The 17,022-nt window shown below is 48.9% G+C and overlaps 1 long non-coding RNA gene across 1 annotated transcript; it reads left to right on the top strand.

Annotated features, from left to right (window-relative positions):
• Window positions 1-3,411: 3,411 nt before the first annotated feature.
• On the top strand, window positions 3,412-14,972 carry LOC142437014 (uncharacterized). Its single transcript, XR_012782177.1, has 3 exons — window positions 3,412-3,613; window positions 9,934-10,079; window positions 14,469-14,972. It is a non-coding gene; the product is annotated as an uncharacterized LOC142437014 (long non-coding RNA).
• The last annotated feature ends 2,050 nt before the right edge of the window (window positions 14,973-17,022 follow it).

Genomic DNA, 17,022 nt, shown 5'->3' with positions numbered 1-17,022 from the left:
CAGCTAAGACCCACCTGCTATCAGCAATGATATCCCTTGCTCCACATCCTCTTCTGAATCCAGCCGGAATTTCTAGCGGCTGTCAATGCCCTACTGCCACCGTTGTCGAATGATCTTCAGCAGAATTTTACTTGCATATGCTATTAATGATTTGTTCTATATAACTTTTCGATTCTGTTGCATCACTTTTTGTTGCAACAGGTACAAATATGGATCTCTTCCAGTCAATTGGCCAAGTAGCTATCTTCCAAATTTCTTGGCATAGACGAGTGAGTGCTTCCAATGCTTGACAGGCTTGTTGAAACATTTCAGTGGGCAGTCCATCAATTTCCGGAGCCTTGTCTGGGACTAATGCCTTCAGTATAGCTTGAACTTCTTCTCTCCGTACCACTGGTTCTTGATCATATGCTACCTCTTGATGTAGTTGAATTCCATGAGCTCTCTTTGGTACAGCAACTGTGTGTTGTTACTACCTTGTTTCTGTCTTTCAGTATTTTGCACCTAAATTCTTTCACTTTTGAAACTCGAGACTCCAATGCTTTCTCTAGTTCTTTCAGGTTAAGACATTCCAAGCATGTTTTTCCTTTCTGGTTTTCTAACTCTAGGTCTTTACACATTCGTTGTAATAGTTTTCTTTGTCTTCTCAAGCTGCCCTTTGGAATTTTCTGTTCAGCTCTTTGACTTCATCATTTCTTACATTTACCTAAGTTACTCTGTGATACGTGCACGTTTCAGAGTCTCTTCTGACATCCATGCTGATCTTTTCTTTTTTTCTTGGGGGGGGTGCCTCGGGATTTTAAAAATCATTTTATTGGGGGCTCATTCAACTCTTATCACAATCTATGCATACATCAATTATATAAAGCAAATTTGTACATTCGTTAACCTCATCATTCTCAAAACATTTGCTCTCCACGTAAGCCCCTGGCATCAGTTCCTCATTTTCCCCCCTGCCTCCCTGCTCCCCCCTCCCTCATGAACCTTTGATAATTTATAAATTATTATTTTGTCATATCTTACACTTTCCGACATCTCCCTTCACCCACTTTTCTGTTGTCCATCCCCCAGGGAAGAGGTTTTATGTAGATCCTTTTAATCGGTTCCCCCTTTCTACCCCACTCTCCCTCCACCCTCCCGGTATCACCACTCTCACCAATGGTCCTGAAGGGAATCATCCACCCTGGATTCCCTGTGTTTCCAGTTCCTATCTGTACCAGTGTACATCCTCTGGTCTAGCCAGATTTATAAGGTAGAATCGGGATCATGATAGTGGGTGGGGAGGATGCATTTAGGAACTAGACGAAAGTTGTATGTTTCATCATTGCTATACTGCACCCTGACTGGCTCATCTTCTCCCTGCGACCCTTCCATAAGGGGATATTCAGTTGCCTACAGATGGGCTTTGGGTTCCTACTCCAGACTCCCCTTATTCACAATGGTATGATTCTTTTGTTCTGATGATGCCTGATACCTGATCCCTTCGCCACCTCGTGATCGCACAGGCTGGTGTGCTTTTTCCATGTGGGCTTTGTTGCTTCCGAGCTAGATGGCCACTTGTTAACCTTTAAGCCTTTAAGACCCAAGATGCTATATCTTTTGCTAGCCGGGTATCATCAGCTTTCTTCGCCACATTTGCTTATGCAACCATTTGTCTTCAGCAATCATGTCAGGAAGGTGAGCATCATGGAATGCCAGTTTAATAGAACAAAGTATTCTTCCATTGATGGAGTACTTGAGTGGAGGCCCAATGTCCATTTGCTACCTTAATATTAAACTTATAAATATATGCACATAAATCTATTTCCCCATCCTCAAAGATAAATATATTTACATATGTACATGCCTGTATTTAGATCTCTATAAATGCCCTTTGCCTCCTAGTTCTTTCCTCTATTTCCTTTTACTTTCCTCTTGTCCCACTATCATGCTTGGCTTTCATTTGGGTTTCAGTAATTCCTCTCAGTTACATTTCCCTTGATCACACCCTACCAGGCTTCCCACACCCTTCTCACCACCTATTTGGATCACTTCTTGTTCCCTTGCCCCTGGGTTTGTTACCACCACTTCCTCTCCCCCCAGTTCCCCCTTTTTAATGACCTTTTGTGTTCCTCATGTATGATGTTCTCGATGTCTTCCCACGGCTCATGAGGTCTTCTGTTGTTAGTATTTAGTGACTCAAATCTGTCCTTGAGATGTTCTCAAAATTCAGGTGGGAGAGACTCATGGTCACAGCTGGACTCTGACAGTGTTCTGCTTCCATGCACGAGGGTTTCCGTATCTGGTGATGCTTTGATGCTCTCCGTAGGGGGGTTGATGACTAAATCCTCCGCCTATTGTTTCTTAGTAGTCTGCTCATTTTGGGTGATCCTGCTTTTATCTGAAATACCGGTAACTTAGCTTCCAGCATCACAGCAGCACACGAGACACCACAGCATGCCAAGTTGACAGCCAAGTGGTGGAGAAAGAGAAGAAAGGATGGGCAAGGATCATGGACTCTCTCCTTCTGTGTCCGACTGATTTCGCCGAGTACAGTGCTTTGAAGGCTCATTCACATTGTGTGGCGCATCCAGACTGCCTTTCTGGGAAGCGGTCTGTGTACTGTGCCTTTGGAGGGCTACGTCACATTTTACTTAGCATTAATCTGTTGACGGGCATTTAGATTTGGGGGGCTCTAGTGAACGGTGCTACAATGCAGCTTGGTATACAGCATGCTGTATTTCTCACCACCACCTTCTTTTATAGCCTTAGGCTCTGCAGGGATGGCGCTTCTCTGACCAGCAGATGCCCGCAGCCTCTGACAGAGGACTCCCGATGGCTGGGTAACTGGATAAGCAGGTAGCTGGAGGTGCTAGGGCTGCAGGGTGCCTCTCCAAGAGGGCGCCTTCACCCTTGGGCCTGGGGCCTGGTTGGGAGGAGCAGAGGGAGGGACAGGCTGGGGCTGTCGCTGGGAGAGCTCCCACACGGCCCATCCGTGGAGCCAGGACTTGTCCCCAGAGAGCTGCTTCCTTCTGAGCCGGTGCCTCCTGAGAGCAAGGCTTCCAGAAGGAGCAGGCAGAAGGTACGTAACCATTCGTGACCTGGTCTTAGGAATCGTATAGCCCTGCTTCCACCATAGCACCCGGATTCAGGGGCTCATCTTGGTGGGAAGCATGGCAAAGAATTTGCAGCAATTAAAAAAAAAAAAGAAAGCAAACAAAAACACAATACTCCTTGCAGCAAGCCAGAGCAGGGTCACTTGAGTTTTGTGATTAGGAAAAATAAATAAATAAACAAACCCCAAGCAGCCATTTCCAGTCCACAGTCACCCGATGCCACTGCTATAAGTGATGAGCTCAGCATGAGGTCCCCGGATAGGGAGGGCCTCCTCCCCCTGGAGGCTGCTTTGGTAAACGTGTCACCAAACATGCCTCTCTGGGGTGGGGGTGGGGGACGGCATGGGTGTCTCATGCCAAACTTGTACCAAGTGTTTATGAATAAGCCTTGAACCGTATTGGTAGCTTTGTGGTTTTTCTGCGGTCTTTTGCTGCCTGGAAACGTTTTCTGACTAGAAGTCCCTGCTGTTTTATCTATTACGCGTGAAACCCAATCGGTCTGTGCGCGCCCACGGGGGTTGGTGAGTACATCGCGGTGCGCAGCGAGGGGAAAGGGAGTAAAATGGGAGTTAATGTCCTCCGTGGGGAATAGCTGGGGAAGGAACACCCACCCTGGAAAGGGGGGCTGCAGGAGGGTTTGGGGGAGATGCATCACGGCAGCTGGAGGCCGCGTTCGGCTGTCTTCCCCTTTCCGACCAGTAAAGGGTAGTTGGGGGCGGGGGTGGGGGATGGGGTTGTGCTGGGCTTCCGTGCGGGTGGGGGGGGGGTTGGGGGGGGCAGCCTGGAGATTATCTCACAAAGCAGATTTGATTTCCTGAGAGCCATATGCTTACTTTTCTTTTTCCCAATCTGCCCGCTATCTCATGTGGGAAAAATTCAGAATGTTATTGGCTTTCGGAGAAGAGGGAATTGGAACTGTTAGATAAATAGAGAGCACATGGAACTGCCTTTTATAGCCCCTCCCGGGGCTGGGGCTGGGGTGAGCGCCCAGGAAGAGGCAGCAGAGCTGTGTGGACAAGATGCACAAACGGGAGGAGGGAAGAGCTGAGTGGGCCGAGCTGAGTGGGCTTTGCCTGCCGTGTTGCCTCAGCCTCCAAACCACCCATTACCCTCCTTGTAATGGGGGAGGGGGGAGGGAGGCAGGGGGAGGACTCGGCCTGCTTGTCTTACAAAACCAATGCATCTCAGGGAGCACGGACTTGCACAATAACTTGGGGTTCAAGAGGAACAGTCCCTTCTCAGTATTATTGCTACTGTTCCAGGAGCATCTCACTTAGAACCCCTACTGGGCTAGTCTGGGTGGAGGACAGAAACAAATTCATAGACACTCGTATGTGTATAAGAAAGAGCTTTCTATACAAGAGCAACTGAATATTGAGAAACTATCCCAGCCCGGGCCAGATCAAGTCCATAAGTCTGATATTAGCCCCTACGTCCGATACCAATCTATAAGCCCTCTGCAGCCACATGAAACACATGCATTGACACCGAATGCAGGATGATCACAGGCCAGTGGGTGGACAGTCTTGTGGATCCAGAGGTGGTGTAAGCATCTCAGCGCTGGTGTGGGGCTCCACATGGCTCCTCCAGCTACAGGGCTCTCGCTGCCATCAGTGTAGATGACATGTCTTGTCAGTAGAGAGTCTCTTAGGGATCAAGCCTGTGTTCTGCTTCCAACGAACTAAGTATCTCCTGAGCGCCTCCAAATGAGGTCATCAGGCTGCGATTCAATTGACAGGCTAAACTCCACCCTTCATTCTTAATCCTCCTATTGACACCAGGTTATATAACTACCATACCTATCAAAGCTAAGGTTTTCTTTTTTTAAATTTTTATACCACTACGATAATTTTACAAATTGTATTTTTATTTTAAAGTTTTAAAAAACACATTATTTTACAATTTCTTCAACAAATCTTTTTTTGGGGGCGTTGTTTTAAGAATAACTTTTTAAAATCATTTTATTGGGGGCTCATACAACTCTTATCACAATCCATACATCCATCCATTGTGTCGAGCACATTTGTACATTTGTTGCCATCCTCATTCTCAAAATATTTTCTTTCTACTTGAGCCTTTAATATCAGCTCCTCATTTTTCTCCTTCCCTCTCCACTCCCCCTCCCTCATGAACTCTTTATAATTCATAAATTATTATTATTGTGTAATATCATACACTGTCCTACATCTCCCTTTACCCACTTTTCTGTTGTCCATCCCCCAGGGAGGGGGTTATATGTAGATTATTGTAATTGGTTTCCCCTTTCTACCCCACCCTCACTCCACCCTCCCGGTATCACCACTCTCACCACTGGTCCTGAAGGGATCACCCTCCCTGGATTCCCTGTGTTTCCAGTTCCTATCTGTACCAATGTACATCCTCCGGTCTAGCCAGATTTATAAGGTAAAATTGGGATCATGATAGTGGGGGGAAGCATTTAAGAACTAGAGGAAAATTAGATGTTTCATTGTTGCTACCCTGCTCCCTGACTGGCTCATCTCCTCCCTAAGACTCTTCCATAAGGGGGTGTCCAGTTGCCTACAGATGGGCTTTGAATCTCCACTCTGCACTCACCCTCATTCACAATGATATGATTTTTTTGCTCTTTGATGTCTGATACCTGATCCCTTTGATACCTCATGATCACACAGGCTGGTGTGCTTCTTCTATATGGGCTTTGATGCTTCTGAGCTAGATGATGACTGCTTGTTTATCTGTAAGCCTTTAAGACCCCAGACGCTGTGTATTTTGATAGCCGGGCACCATTAGGTTTTCAGCAAACATCGAGGGAACACTGTGTTAGGACACTGTCGGCTTCACATAGCATAAACCCAGCTCCCGGCACCTTCCTCCAAATCAGGAAGTTGCTCATTCGATCATGCACTCTTTCCATCATGTGCCAACCTCTCCGGGGGCAGCTTTCTGTTGGTAGTAGCTCAAACTCTCAGAGATGCCCTGAAGAGCAGACTGCCATGCTGCCCTGCCTGACTCTGTTTTCATCATTTCTGGTGTGTTTGAGCCGACTGTTTGGTCACGGTAACCATCCCGTCTCATTGAGGGGTCTCCTCGCCTTCTACGGCCCTCCACATACTTGACCAAACCTGATGCCTTTCTCCAGCCATGCGTCCATCCTGATGTGCCCTGCAAGCAAGGCAACATCTCAGACAAGGTTTCATGATTGGTAGCGTTTGCAAGGAGCGCCGATGGTACAGGGTCCAGCACTGGGCTGCTCACTGTAGCATTGGTAGTTCAACTCCCCCAGGCACTCCATGAGAAAAAGATGAAGCTGTCTGCTCCCTTGAAATATCCGTGGTCTCTGACCCGGCACAGGGTAACCATGGGTCAGAATGAACTTGATGGCCATGGGGCTGGTTCTGTTTGATTGGGGGCTGTTGGCTTGGTTCGGTTATTCTTAGGAGGTTTTCACTGGCCACAGAACAGGGCGTTGGTTGGCTGCATTTAGTTGCACAAAGAAGGAAGACACATATGCTAGGCTGAGTTTTTTGGAGAAACAAACCCAGAGACACTCAGATCCACGTATGAGAAAGAACTTCCTCTCAAGAAGGCGTAAGAACCTAGTCCCCCTCGAGCCCGGGAGTCGGGTGCTCGTTGGAGACCCTCCAACTCACGAGGCTGCAGGTGGAAGAAGCAGGAAGATGAAATGGGAAGCTGGGAGACTCCGGGCTGGTGGGGACAGAGCCATATGGTTCCAAAGTCCACCAGAACATGACAAAGGGTCAACAGCTCCCAGGGCCGCCAGCCTCAGACTCGAGACATAAGACCCAGTCCAGCAGGAAGGCAAAGCAGAAGAAAGGCTCAATGTCTCTTATAAAAAGGCATCACCTGCTGGTGGACCTGTAAGTATGTACGACCACTGTGGAAATTGATCTGGTGATATCTAAAACAGATGGAAATCGAGTTACCATATGACCCAGCAATTCTCCTACTGAGCATATACCCAGAAGAGGCAAGAAACAAACCAAGGCCAGACATCTGTGCTCCAATGTTCATTGTGGCACAGTTCACAATGGCAAGGAGTTAAAACAACCCAAATTTCCATCAGCTGACGAGTGGATTAAAAAGCTGTGGTACATACATACAGTGGAGTACTACGCATCACTAAAAAGCAGTGGTGAACGTATGAAGCACATCGCAGCATGGGAAGAACTGGAAGAAATCATGCTAAGCAAAGTAAGTCAGGCACAAAAGGACAAGTACAACATGAATCTGCTGACGTAAGCTTTTTTTAAAAATTCAAAAGGAAAACAAAAAAATGCAAAAGGGGCATAGGGAAAAAAACTACTGTATACAAACATTCCTGGGGTGAGGACCAGGTAATATGGCAGGGGTCACACTAAATACCGGGATACACAAGGTAGACAACTAAAAAGGGGTGGGGAAAGGAAAAAATAATAATAAAAAAGAAATGGGTAGTGGGGCACAGGGCACTAACCCACCCAAGGGGAGGGTATTGTTTATATCTCCACAAGGAAAGAGGGACCAGACTTCAACTCAGTACTCCGAGATGTAAATGTAACATGCCGGCATGGAGTAGGGAACCAGTAAAGAGGTCTGGGAGGATGGGCCCAATCCCAACTACTAAGTGGACACCTGTCCCTCCCCCAGAAGAATTTATTTCAAAGGATGGCATTGAATCTGCAGCTCCAGGAGAGGGACATATCTGATCAGAACAGATGAAGCGGAAGGAGGAGAGAGTGGAGCACATCCTGGCCCACCAGGCCTTGAGAACGATGTTCCCTATTAGAGCAGCCAGTCCACAGAGAGGACCACATGGCCAGCCCCACGATGAGACATGACACCCGTCACTGACCCATAGCCCTACAGGGGACAACACCAGAGACACAGTGTGGGAATTGCACCTGATCTGATCCCGCCACACTGAGGCAAAACACTAAGGGGGTGAAACAGAACATCAAGGGAATGGAGCGACGAGGTCCCCAGGGAATGTTGAAGGTGAACTTTGGGGTCAGGGCATGGTGCTCCAACAGATTGCACTGGAAAACAGTCTAAAGGCCAACAAACGATCCTTCAATTAACTACAGGCTTTTCTTTCTTGTTGTGTTTTGTTTTTTGTCATTGGTTTGTTGTTGTTTTGTTGTATATTGTTACTTGGTTTTGTCTTGTTTTTGTGCATGTTATTATCTCCGCAGGTCTGTCTAAATAAGATAGGCTGGATGAACAATCTAGAGGAGAAAACAACAGGACCGACAGTTCCAGGAGGACATGGGAGAAGGGGAGGTGGGGGGAAGGCAGTGGTGTTAACAAACCCAGAGATAAGGGAACAAGTATCCAAATCAGTGGTGAGGAGGCTGTGGGCAGCCTGGTAGGGCATGATCAAGGGTAATGTAACCAAGAGGAATTGCTGAAACTCTGGTGGGGACTGAGAATGATAGTGGGACAGGAGGAAAGCTGAAGGAAATAGAGGAAAGCGCTGGGAGTTAAAAGGCATTTGTAGATGTCTAGATAAAGACATGTACATATGCAAATATATTTATATATGAGGATGGGGAGATAGATCTATATGCATATATTTATAGGTTTAGGATTAAGGTAGCAGAAGGACATTGGGCCTCCACTCAAGTGCTTCCTTAATGCAAGAATACTTTCTTCTATTAAATTGGCATTCTATGATGCTCACCTTCCCAACATAATCGCTGAAGACAAAGTGGGTGAATAAGCAAATGTGGTGAAGAAAGCTGATGGTGCCTGGCTATCAAAAGATATAGCATCTGGGGTCTTAAAGGCTTGAAGGTAAACAAGCAGCCATCTAGCTCAGAAGCAACAAAGCCTACATGGAAGAAGCACACCAGCCTTTATGATCATGAGGTGTTGAAGGGATCAGTTATCAGGCATCATCAGAACCAAAAATCTTACCATAGTGAATGAGGGGTGTGTATGTGTTGAGTGGAGACCCAAAGTCCATTTGTAAGCCACTGGATATCCCCTTACAGAAGGGTCTCGGGGAGGAGATGAGCCAGTCAGGGTGCGATACAGCAACGATGAAAAATACAACTTTCGTCTACTTCCTAAATGTTTCCTTCCCCGCCCCCCCCTCCTCCACACACATTATCATGATCCCAATTCTACCCTGAAAATCTGGCTAGACCAGAGGATGTACACTGGTACAGATAGGAACTGGAAACAGGGAATCCAGGGCCGATGATCCCTTCAGGACCAGTGGTGTGAGTGGCGATACTGGGACGGTGGAGGGAGGGTGGGTTAGAAAGGGGGAGCCAATTACAAGGATCTACATGTGACCTCCTCCCTGGGGGATGGACAACAGAAAAGTGGGTGAAGGGAGATGTTGGACAGGGCAAGATATGACAAAATAATAATTTATAAATTATCAAGGGTTCATGAGGGAAGGGGGAGCGGGGAGGGAAAGGAAAAATGAGGACCCGATGCCAGGGCTTAAGTGGAGAGCAAGTGTTTTGAGAATGATGAGGGTAATGAATGTACAGATATGCTTTACACAATTGATGAATGTATGGATTGTTATAAGAGTTGTATGAGCCCCAATAAAATGATTTAAAAAAATAAAAGTTTAAAAAAAACAGCATCACCAGGATCCAACCTGACCAAGAGGTCAGTCTCCACCCCTACCTCCCCCTAGGGACCATCTGCCAAGCAGACAGAAAATCTGACCATCCGTCGCGAGCACTCTCACAGGAGTGGACACAGGAAAGAGGATGTCTTTGTGTCTGCCCCTGGATGTCCATAGGTGGCAGGGGCTGCTGGGTTAGCATGGTCCGGCTCACTAACAATGTCATTTAAGACTGAGCTTCTTTCTGTCCCTTTTCTCTGCCTCATCCTAAGACAGAGGGCTGTGAAGTGTGCTAGAGGACAGGCCAGCCCCACATGGTTCCTGTTCATGTCCAGGAGGGGAGGAAAGGGTGAGAGAAGGAAGATCATTCCCAGAGGTTCCCTCAGAAGAGCCAGGAAGCCATTTTTCCTGACAAGTTTCCAGTAAGTGCCCTCTGCCATCTCATCACTTTGAACCCAATCGCCTGCCCACCTCTGTGGGTTGGAGTCATGGAATTACATTGGGCTACGTCGACAGCACATGCCCCATTCCTAGAGTTGGCTTACATCCCGTGGGAGAATCCCTGAGTGGTGCAAATGGTTAACACCCTCAGCTTCTCACTGAAAGGTTGACAATCCAAGAACACCCAGTGGGGCCTCAGAAGAAAGGCCTGGAGATCTGATTTGGAAAGATCAGTGACTGAAACCCTGGGGAGCACCGTTTGAACCCGATGCTCAGGGTCACCTTGAGTCAGACTCCGTTTCACAGAAAGTGGTCTGGCTCAGTGCATGAAGGAGGTATGGGCAAACGAACGGAGGACAAGGGCACCTTGGATGTGATGAGACCCCCAGTGCGGCCCACCCCATGGAAGGTGGGATAAGGACCTCCTGGGGAGATGCAAAGGAAGCCCACATCAAAGATGTGTCATTTGTGAATGATAGTGAGCAGACGCACAGTGCCCCTATGGAACAGGAAGAACCACTCCCTATGTGTCTCTGAGGCTGTAACCTTCACCAGAGTAGAAAACCCAATTATTCTCTCAGGAGCAGCTGGTGGGTTTGAACCACTGACCTTGTGCTTAGCAGCCCAACACGTGGCCAATCTACGATGGCCATGAGTTTCATTTTTGAGTGTAGGAATGAGTGCAGGCCAAGGGAAAATGTTTTAGGGGGCAGTTTGGGAGTGGTTTAGGGAATGCTGTTCGTGCACGTGGCAACCAGGGAGGGTCCAAAGAATGTTTCGGATGCAAAGGGATGAGACCACAAGTTTGATCTTTAAACGTGTGTGAATGACCAGCGACAAGTCAAGGCAGAAGAAAGACGTAAAATAAGCAGAATACTGGAAGGGACTCTAATCATGGTGCTGAAGGGCGTCATCTATGGAGAAGTGGATGTTAGAGTAAACCACAGGGTCCGTAAGCTCAATTGTACAGTTATATAAAGATTATAATGAAATCACAGAGAACCGGAGAGATAGGAGAGAAGATGAAATGAAAGGAGTCAGACATATTTCACGGTAGCATGCTCACCTCTGGTTAGGCCATGATCTCAGCAGCCAGGCCCACACAGACAGTGGGGAAGAGGGAGCCCCAGTACATTTCTGACCAAGGCTTAAATATGCAAGGCCTCCTGATTACAGGTAACCACATACGGGATAGGAAGGGGCTGTCCAATAGGCATGCATGTGACAGGAAGGGATGAGCTAGGGGCGTACACACAATAGGAAGAGGAAGAATTAGGGGTACATGTGACAAGATGGGTGGATCCTAGATTCAAGATGGCAGCCTAAACTTGGCTGTCCTTGAGTTGGCTTGACCTTGTCTGAGCTCTCCTTCAAGGAAACAATCCACTATCCTGATCAGCAGGGAGTGGTCCCCACCTACTGTGGGACAGACAATGGTATCTGATTGCTCAGGATGACTGATGCCTTCAGAGAAATAACATCTAAGCAGATGGCCTCCTAGGCAATGCACTAGCAAGCAGCAGGACAACCTGGGGAGACACTTTTCTGCATCTCACAAGTGGACAACAGTGAAGTTGGCCATCAGACCCAGGAGTGGAATTCACTCTTTGACCAGAGGATGTCAGTGTCCATACGGCTAGTCGTGGACCCTCCTAGACGCCCACTTTTCTGCTGTGACTCTGAGCTTTGTTGCCCGTTGCTGCTGAGAGCGAGCCCACCGACTGCCCAGTTCTCCTCCTTCCTCGTTTCCCTGTGCTCCACCGTAAAACAGCCGGGGAGAAGCATCCCTGCTGCTCAGGGCCAAAAGCTCCCTGGGCCTCCTCAGCCTTGGCTGTTGACAAGGAAGTGGGTAATCTTCGGGAGAGGCGCCTGGGGAAGAGGAGGGGGCCCATAATTAAAGCCCAACCCAGCACTTCTTCTGAAAGCAAAGCAATATACAATCAGTGCAGCTTCCCACATTCAGGCGAAAGATCTTTGGAAAAAGAAATATATTCTCGGATGTGGAGGAAAAGGGGGTATGGGGTGGGGGGCGGGTGGAACTAAAGCAAGAATATGCTGCGTCAGTTAAAGCGTCTCGGGGAAAAGATAAGGCGGGTGAAAATCAGAAGTAGATCGGGCCAGCCAGCACAATTAAAGGGAATGAGATGCGCTTTTACAAATACCAAGGGGAAAGGGGATTATGGAGAGGAAATAAGACTTAATAAATGCAGAAGACCATGAAATTAATGGTGACCACAAAACGGCTGAAAGACTCGATTCAGTCTTTGTTAGCCTTTAACTGGGAAAACGAAAGAAATCTGGGCCATTAAAAAGCGAGGGCCACTTGAGGAAAAGCGTCTTCGTTGGTCTTGGCTTGGAGACTGGATCTGCCTCCATCCATGGTTCTCAGTGTGCAGGCAGCAGCAGCTTATCTGCCAGCCAGAGACACTAATGGCTCATGTCAACGGCCCAGCCCTACCCTGATGCCATCTTGGTGTGCAAGACAGAGGTCCCATGGCTTCCTGAACTGACCGTGCAAGGGAAAGACAGTGAGTGAGGAGGGGAATGGAGAGCAGGGACCCAGCACAGGCATTCCCACTGGCTGGTGGATTTGAACCCCCCAGGAAGGTCTCACCACTTCCCATCTGTTGGTTCCATGTCCAGCAGTGTCAGGCAGGCCGCTAGAATTCTGGAAGGCAAGCCACCATTTCTGATTACACCACAGAAGGTTCCTAAGTGTCATGGTAGCAGATGAGCCTCCTAGGTTAGAAGGTGCCACCCCCATGCCCACAACAGTGGACTTCGACCCACCCATGGTCAGGAGGCTGTCTCGTTAGACATAAAGTTGCCTTGAGCTGAACTTGACTTGCTGGCTGGTAACAATAACAATAGCAGGACGACCCCCAGAGGCTTCAGACGGCCTTCAGCTCTGCTCCTCTCTCCTTAGTCTTCCTTCAACCCTGCTTCTCAGCCTCCGCTCTTGCGGTTTCTCGAATGCTTCGTGATGCCAGTGTGTAATGGACATCTGCCAGGTGGCTCTCTGGGAGAAGTTGGCCCACAAGACTGCAGTGTTGGAGACTGTGTGACCAGAGCCAGATGTGTGAGCAAGAGGGGCTTTTCTTTCTTTCTTTTCTGCTTCAGCTAGTGGATCAAGTGGATTTCTTTAACTTGCAACCTGATGGCCTGCCGACTATGGCCAGGTCTGATGACAGGCACTGGGGAGATGGAGGTGTGGAAGCCAGGACTTGGCTCAGAGCGATCACAGACGTGCTGAGCAAATGTCTGTGGTACGGCGCAATGGAACCAACGATGGCGGAAGTGTGGACACAGTGCCTGGATGGCTCAAAGGAGGAGAAAGCTGTCTGCTTAGCTAGGGAAGGCGCCTAAAGGCCTCCCGCACATGCCTCTGATGCATGTCTGGTGATTTATTTTAAAAATAATACTTCACCATTTCAGTGAAACTTTACACAGCAAGCTAGGTCCCCATCTGACAATTTGTACTATGAATTGCTCAGTGACATGAGTTAGCTACTGCACAATACATCAACATGCTCTCTGATCGTGCTCTGGTTGCGCTGCTTCCAGGGATCTGGTTTCCTGACCCCTTAGTTGCTCATAAGGAGCCCTGGTGGTTCAGTGGGTCAGAAGTTGCTGTGCTAACTTCAAGGTCAGCAGTTCGAAAGCACCAGCTGCTCCAAGGGAGAAAATGAGGCTTTCTACCCCTGTGAAGACACACAGTCCCAGAGCCCTACAGGGACAGTCCTACCCTGTCCTGGAGGCTGCCGTGACTCGGAACGGACTTGATGGCAGGGAACTCGGTGAGAGTTCATCTCCTTGTTGCTGTTTCAGAGTGTCTGTCAAGGTGCGATCTCGTATAGCTGGTCTGGATGGTCAGGGGTGTTGGCAAATGGGACCGGAGCGCTTTCCAGACAGGAAGAAGTGCTCAGTGCGGGGCAGCAGCCCCGGGTTCATTCCCTGTGCTGCCCAAGCCCCCTCCACATCCCAGCCTCCAACTGCAGGACACTCTTTCGTGGCTCGGGTACTTCTTCCTCAGGAGAGAGTTTTAAGACTAGATGCTACTTTTGACTAAATTCAGGTGTTAGGGGCACCTGCCCCCCTCAATAGCATGATAGAAGAAGAGCAAAACTCGAGGGTAAGGCTCAACTGAAACACTAGGGAGTGGCTAGTCCAATTTCTGACATCAGTGGTGTGGTAATTAAATAAATTCATGTCAACTTGACGTCTGAATGTGGAGGGGTGGTATCCAGCCTGTCAAGCAGGTCACAGCCTGATGGTGTCTCCTGTAGGTGTGGACTTCACATACGGTCAGGAGGAACCTGGCAACCTTCCCCCCTCCACCCCTCTCTCTGCCTTTCCCTTCCTGCTTACAGACTCTGAGAGCTGCTGGAGCCCTTTCTTGCTCCCACCGACCTTGGATCCATGTGACTTCGCACCCACCAGCCAGCGATCTTCCTGCATCCCGTGTCACTGCACGTGACTGTGTGAGCCTGAAGAGGGACTCGTGGACCAGTATTGGACTTACAGACTTGAGATGGACCAGCCTGGGATGTTTTCTTGATATATAAGTACTTCTTGACAGGAAGCTCTTTCTCACACACATATGAGGGTCACCGAATCGGCTTCTCTAGTCAACCCAGCCTAACACAAGTGGTGACAGGTTGTAGGGCAGTGGGGTGGGGGTGGTGATGCCACAAGTGGGAGAGCTCCAAACTGCTGACGACCTCCTGTTCAGAGCTGTGGTTCTCTACCTTCCTCCTGGAATGACCCTTTCATGCAGGTCCTCATGTGATGGGGACCCCCAACCATAACATTATTTTGTTGCTACTTCATCACTGTAATTTTGCTACTGTTATGAATAATCATGTAAATATCTGATATGCAGGATATATTTTCATTGTTACAAATTGAACATCATGAAAGCATAGTGATGACTTATAAAACAATATGTAATTATATGTTGTGAAATATTTATTTCTAAGGACAAATACATGAAATTTTGTCTTGAAGCATGGTGGAGCCTGGGTAACAGTCTTCATGCCGGGTACTCTTAGGTGGGCATATCTGCATGTGGGCAGACCCGCCTGGAGATGGATAGAGGAGCGGTGTCTTGGTTCCTAAGACCATCGGAAATGTGTGTTTTCCGATGGTCTTAGGTGACTCCTGTGAAAGAGTCGTTTGACCCCCAAAGGGGTCTCGACCCACAGGTTGAGAACCACCGGTTCAGATGGTCCTTGTGGAAGATATAAAGCTAACTGGAATGTACCTCCACATTCATTCATCTGGCTTACACGAGATGTGTCAGACATGACTCCTTCTCTCCTAGAGACTACAGGAGAATCAAGTCACCATGGAAGTGAATGTACTCAGTGAATGTAAATCAAGACATCATGGGAATGACTGCAGACGGACACAGGGAGAAGTGTTGGGAAGGGGAGGTGTGGAGTCTTGCTATGGTGAGGAGGGTCAGGGGAGGTCTCCATGAAGTAACACCACTGACGGGGACTGGAAGGATGGCCCAGCCTTTCCTGGGCAAGGATGAGAGTATTCCTGGCAGAGGCAAAAGCCCTGGAGCAGGCATAAGCATTGGTGGAAATGTGGACCATCCTGTCTCCATTTCTTAGTGCTGCCTTACCAGAGCAAGCACACGCATGATACAGTGATAAGCCTTACAGTCTTGGCTTGTGGGGGTAGAATTCAACACCGCTCAATGCAAGCCCATCAGCGTGTTGAGATTGAAACAGAGAGACCAAGAGGTTAGAGACAAGGCCATGCTGGGGAAGTATGTAGGCTTCAGAGCAGACAGGCCACACACAACCCAGTAGTGCCCTTTATCCAACAGCAAGAGGAAATCACGGAGCAGAGTAAGAAGCACAGTGGCAGAGTGACTTCTAGTTTTTGAAAAGTCACTCTGCCTTCAGTGCATACCAGAACGCACAGTGGGCCCGTGTCACGTGGCTGGTCCAGGTGGCAGATGCTGACCCAGCTCTAGGGTATGCAGAGAAGAGGATGGGGTAGTGGATCGAATATGGTGGTGTTGGGAGAGGCAGGGAGAAGAAGTCATGAAAATGGACACTTGGGGGTTGGGACACTCAGGGGGTGGTTAGATTCTATGTCCCCTTGGATTGGTATGGACGTGTAGGGGTTGGGTCCAGCCGGTCAATCAGATGATGCCACCTTTGGGGAGGGGTGGTGGTGCCCTTTTTATCAGGGAAAAGCCTGGGAACCTCTCCTCCTCTCTCTGCCCCTCCACCTTCCTGCTTGCTGGGACTCTGCCTGCCTCCATCTGGGGCCACCGGACCCTGATCCCTGTCGGTCCCCTGCTCTGTTCCCGCTGATTCTGGATCCAGGTGACTGCACACAGGGGCCTGAGATCTCACTGCGCCCCAGGGGATTCATCTTTCAGTGTCATCGGCCTGCAGCTATGTGAGTCTGGAGAGGGCTCCGGCTAGCATGGGTCCCGTGGACTTCGTGGGGCTGGGCTGGGCTGCCTCCTTGGTATGAGATTGCTTCTTGATCGAAGCTCTTTCCTGTGCCCACAGGAGTGTCACCAGCATCACACGGGACTCCATATCTGAGTCCAGAGAGGCGCCCTTAACTGAGATGAAGAACCCTGGGCGAGGGCGACTGGGGGTGCGTGCTCTGTCGTCTGCTCACCTGCTCTTGCACGTGTCTTTCCCATGAGCCCGCTCTGTGACCTCGGTTCTTCGGTGCTATTGTTGATGCCGCCTGTTTCCTGTTCGTTTCCTGGCGAGCTAGCCAGGCGCCCCAGTTGCTGTGCTCCGTCGGGCGCTCTTACTCATGTTGCAGACATAGCCACAGGCTCGGCTTAGGAGGCAGTCTGGGTGGACTCGCACCTGCAGCCTCGGGGCCAGCAGCTGACAGTTGCCCATTTGCTCTGCCAGGGACTCGTAGTTGGGAAGAGCG

The sequence above is a fragment of the Tenrec ecaudatus genome, chromosome 1, assembly GCF_050624435.1.
Source record: "Tenrec ecaudatus isolate mTenEca1 chromosome 1, mTenEca1.hap1, whole genome shotgun sequence".
NCBI lineage: Eukaryota > Metazoa > Chordata > Mammalia > Afrosoricida > Tenrecidae > Tenrec > Tenrec ecaudatus.
This window is presented reverse-complemented; position numbering and strand designations above follow the sequence as displayed.